Source organism: Cephus cinctus, unplaced genomic scaffold (genome assembly GCF_000341935.2).
Source record: "Cephus cinctus unplaced genomic scaffold, Ccin1 Ccin1_scaffold0299, whole genome shotgun sequence".
Classification (NCBI taxonomy): domain Eukaryota; kingdom Metazoa; phylum Arthropoda; class Insecta; order Hymenoptera; family Cephidae; genus Cephus; species Cephus cinctus.
Genome location: NW_014333002.1, coordinates 37366 through 42742, shown reverse-complemented (window position 1 = coordinate 42742; position 5377 = coordinate 37366). Strand labels below are relative to the sequence as shown.

At 38.9% G+C, this 5377-nt stretch overlaps 1 protein-coding gene across 1 annotated transcript in view; it reads right to left on the bottom strand.

The window, feature by feature from the left end:
• LOC107266130 (dual 3',5'-cyclic-AMP and -GMP phosphodiesterase 11) overlaps nucleotides 1-5084 on the bottom strand; it is a 73367-nt gene extending 68283 nt beyond the window's left edge. Inside the window, exon 1 of the mRNA XM_015736311.2 lies at nucleotides 4819-5084. The gene's annotated coding sequence lies outside the window, so the exon portion shown is untranslated. The remainder of the gene's footprint in view (nucleotides 1-4818) is intronic.
• Between the last annotated feature and the right edge of the window lie 293 nt (nucleotides 5085-5377).

Here is a 5377-nt window from a genome sequence, read left to right as displayed (position 1 = left end):
TCTCTCTCTCTCTCTCTCTCTCTCTCTCTCTCTCTCTCTCTCTCACTCGCTCACTCTCTTTCCCTGTCTCTTTCTCCTGCTTCACGTCTCGAGGTCACAGAGGGAAATTAATCGACACTCTCACTGCGCGCGATGACTTTCCAAATGATTTCCATGCACAGGACAAGGCTGACCCGACGCAAAGCGACGACATTGTCGCGTGTCGCGCGTCAACACGCGCCGGTGACGTAAGCAGCACAGTAAGAAATCCCGCCTGTTTACAAACGCAGCCCGTCGAGTAATTCTCGGTCGAATTTTTCTGGAGACAATTATGCGTACAAAAGGAATCTCATTCGAATTCAAGGTCGTCTCCCGCCCGTGACAGAATAATGCATTAATAACGGTCTCCCCGTAAATTATGGAAGCAGTAACGGTAACGAGGTAAAGCGAAAATGTCAAAAAATTAAAAAAAACTTTACTACCACATTTCCAACATCTAACAGTCTATGAAACACCGGCACAATTTCACTCCTCATCAAAATCATAATTCACAACGCGGATCAATAAGCTCTACCTTGTTTACGAGGGCGTCTTGACCAACGAGCGTTGAGGTAACGAGGAATTATTCGAGCAAACTTTACCAGACTCTTAGGACTTTATTGTCGATCCCCTTTTTATATACACGAAGCAGTGTAGGATACACTGGTATTTTTTTTCGGACACGAGGCTTTCCTGTAGGAAAAACCGCTATTTCCTTCTGGTTCCGTAGCCGGAAATACCAAATACAAGCCAAAAGCTAATCTCGATTCCTGTTATTTTCCCAGCGGTTACAAAAACGTCGGGAATTCATTACTTTTGTTTATTAGCTTTATCCTTAGGAATCGTCAGTCCATTATAACTCATCGTGGAATCCATAACGATTTATACATCAGGGAATTAAACATCAATGAATTATTATAATTCAATGAATTTCATGTTTTAAGAATGTTTTAAATATCATTTATACAGTCTGTTCAAGAAAAAAAGATATCCGATTTTTCCTAAAGTTTTAAAGATCTTATTTTGTTTCTTCTTTGACATGAATGTACTTTCAAAGACCTACAGCGGACTTATCTAATATATTATCCAATCCCCATTGCTGTCGAGGGTGGCCTGGCATCTTCTCGGCATGTTCTCAACCAGTTTTCCTGCGTACTCTGTTGATAAGGAACTTCATATCTTTCTAATGTATACAGACAACTGTTTTAGATTGCAGACACGCTTTTCCACCAGTTTCCTTTTTATTAAACTCCGCACACCACCAATGGGATTGGCATCTGGGGAATGTACAGGCCAGTTAATTCTTTTTATGCCATTTTCCTCTTTGCAGACGGTGCAAAAGCGACTCCATGTTTGGGATCGTTATCTTCTTGTAAGACCCAAGTATCATTTTTGCTTCCGAACATCTTCCTAACGGTCCTCGGAAGACCATGTTGATCTTGAGCATTTTTTCTAGAGTCAAGTTCTTGGTAAACAGCTCTGAACAGCCGAAACCACGCTGTGGCATCAAAATAATTAACTGGCCTGCACACTCTCGAGATGCCAATCCCATTGGAATGTGGGAAGTTTAATAAAGAGGAAATTGGCGGAAAAGCGTTTTTCCAACCTGAATCAAGTGTCTCTACGCATCAGGAAGATACGGCGTTCCTTATCAACAGAAAACGCAGTAAAACTGGTTGAGAGCATACCGAAAAGATGTCAGGCTATCCTCGGCACCAATGGGAATTGGAAGGTATATTACAGGACTCCGCCGTAGGCCTTTGAAGATACATTAATGTGAAAAAAGAAAGAAAAAGAAATTCTTTGAAACTTTAGGAAAAATCGCGTATCCTTCTTTTTTAAACAGACTTTATTCTCTTGCACACCTATCCATGAGTCTCTTATCAATATCATTAACATATGACTGTGATTTCCAAGTAACGTACAAAGTCCCAAGAATTCTGCGAAGGGAAGAACCAGCGGCACTCGTGAACGACCAGCGTGTCAATTCTCACATACATTGTGAATACGTGAACGTCGCTTTCCCATTATTTGCGAAGGCGTGTTTAAATGGCCGCTAATTGTTCAAACGGATATGAAAAAGCACGTGACACTTAAAGATGAAATATTCATTCGGTACGAATGCATTGACGTGTACCCAACATTAAAAATTAAAAAAAAAAAACGTCTGTGACCATGATTTCTCAATATTGAATATTTCTCGGAAAAATATAAAAGATAAAAATATAAATTATTCCGATTCTCACCCAGTTCTATAAATATCGATTTGGCGGAATATCGATCAGAGGTTAAAATTATCCACGACTCAGGAATATAGTCGAGGTCACTGGTACTCGCCAACGGTAACCAATAATCATTTCCGTAATAATTCACTTCAGCAATTTAATACGTGACAAACATAATTAGACTGTCCCATCAGGTATACTAACAGATCCATAGTAGATACGTCTGTTATCCTTGCTCCGAAGTATCCCACCAAACGATTGAGACTGTCCTCGAACGAGAACTCCACGTCGCGCATTAGAAATTTCACGGCGGTACCGTAAGTCAAATCGTCCAACTTTCATCGCGGCAATTCGTAACACTGACATGGGTAACGTACTTCTATCGCGCCTACGAGGTCCCGGCGAACTTTTCACGCTCGCCATCTTTGAAAAGTTTTCTAACTAAATTCATAACGTGCGCCGGGGAGTATTATACGAAACTTTACAAAGATATACATATATATATAAACTGCTAAGGAAGCATCATTAGGAAGTATATAGACTTTGCCTCCACTTTTCTATAAGTCGTGATTAAGAACCGTAGCGACAGTACTTTCCGGAATTCACCGAGTGTGTACGACAATTCACGAGCGATCTTCAAGCACGTTCTTTTTTTTAAGCGAGTGTGCCACAGATTTTGCGTAACCAAAGTAGGTACCTCCATGCTGTTGCAGCTGAATGCTGCAATAACAATATGAAACGTACGTCGTCCTCAACAGCACAAGCAATGTAACTTCCCTGACGTTCGTATGATATATGTATAATAATGCCTGTCTACGTAAGTAAATACGTGTACATAATCTAAATGCGTGGAGCGTGACGTGTCCCAAGTGAACTTGTAGTCTCCAAAATACTTCCGGTTTAACCAGCTCTTTTTTGTACCGCTTCAATTTCTAATTAAATTGGACGCTTAGAAATACTTGGCAAACATTCCATGCTCTTTGCTATTAATGCAAAATAAATTTAAAAATATATATAACCAAAAAGTAAGTGCTTATGAGTAAGAAAATTGTTGCTGATTTTATATATGATTGATATAATTATAATAATATAATATATATTCATATATACATATCGTCAACGTATGATTCGAATTTTAGGTTAGGGCACTCTTTTGCAATGAAAATCGTGGAGATTTGAATCTTCTAAGAATTTTTCTCGTGGACCGGCTAAATGCAATGTGACTAGAAGTGAAGATGCCGATTGTATCTGAAAGACGAGGGAGTGAGGTTACTGTTCCTCTCTTTCTCTTCTGTCTTTCTTCTCTGTTATCCTAACACATCGGATGCGTCGCAAGGTTCAATGCCGAACATAAAATCCGTTCGTACTGTAAAAATGTATGTTTTTCTCTATCTCTCCCTCTCCTCCCTGTCTATATATATATATATATATATATACACACACGCGTATATGCCTGCAGCATGCCTGTTTCAAGTGTTTCATAAAACAGAATTCATCTTCCTGCTTCCACTTTTCTCTTTCGTCGTTTCCTATTATCATTCTCTGTGCGATGTAGATACGATAACGCATGGGTTGCTTTAGGATGCATTCACATCAAGCAACTTGAGGGATAACATGTTTTGTTCTCTCGACAATGCATTTAAAATTTTAAAAATTACAGTTGCGTTCGGAACTAAAATGGAGAGTCACTGACGTCAGGCTCAACGTTCTTATTACAACGAATACTGTTGTTTCTCTTTCCTGTCTCTTCGAAATCTTATGATAAAAAAAAAACATTGGCGAAATGATAACCACTGTGGATATTACCGGCCAATTGCTAGTTATAGTTATAGAGCATAATGGCTGTGATAAAATGTAAGCTTCAGGTAACCTTGTACTTGTCACTCAGATGCATTCGTATCCGATAATCACTATACCTTTTCATTGGATAGATTAAAAATGTGTAAAAGCGTTCGATAATCGATAGTCAATTTGCTCTGAAAATAAAGTTAATAAAACGACTATTTACCCTTCTGAATAAAATCGAATATAAATTGCTATTCTTTATTTTTTAGTTAGAATTTATCACATTGTTATATAATAAACATAGAGACTACAACTGGCCCCCAAATGACTGGCCCACACCTGCAGGCTCAGGTGTGTCTCGGTCTGATTGTCCTTTGTACACCAGGAGTGCATACATTGCTATATTCTCGCAAGGATGCCTGACAATGAGAGGACACTTCATAGATAACGTTTGACATTAATAAAAAGATTCCGAGTAACGCCATTCCCAAACTCACTTTCAAAAAAAAATGCCCAGCAAGTAAAATCCCGCCTGCACGATTTAAGAGGAAAGAAAGACAGTCAGAAAATCATTAAAATCCAAAAGCAAACGATTGCCTAACATCTTAATATTTGTCACGTGTCTATCCAATTAATTATAATGATAAATGACAAGAGCACAACGTATGAGTTTGAAAAACAGTGAATCTACAATTATATACATAAACCACTGAATAAATACACTGAAAATAATCACGTGGAAAATATTACACTTAAACGCTCTTTTTTGTTTTACAAAATATTCACACACCCTATAAAGTGAAGATGATTTCGAAGAAGGGTCTCGTAGGCCCTTCTGACCGTTGTCTCTCCTCAAGTGACTTTCTGGCTTGATGCCCTCAGCAGCGACCTCACTCGGTATAAAACTGCACCAGGAATGTAATATATATATGATAGAATAACACGTCAGGGATATATAACTGTGCAACGATAGAAACACGAAAAGTTTTTTGTACGAGCCGTACAAACCAATCTCGACTGTCGACGCCCGCGAGGCGCTTCCGCGGCAGGCTGGCGGATGACTATCGAATCGTATGTCTGACGTCTCCCGCCATACCGCTTTATCCTGGTGTAAGCATGTACGTAGCGCTACGTAGCAGCGTAGTGAACGCAGGAGATATTACGGGATAGGCATAGACTCAGCATTGTATAATAGATACGTAGAAAGAAGTCGAAGTTTTTTCAGACTACTACTATAGTATAAGTAGAGGAATCACGTGTTCAGAAAACTCATAAAATATCCTTTGACATAATTTTGGAGTAGTAATTCTTTTTTACGTTATTTTTGAATATTGGGAAAAAACTACTTA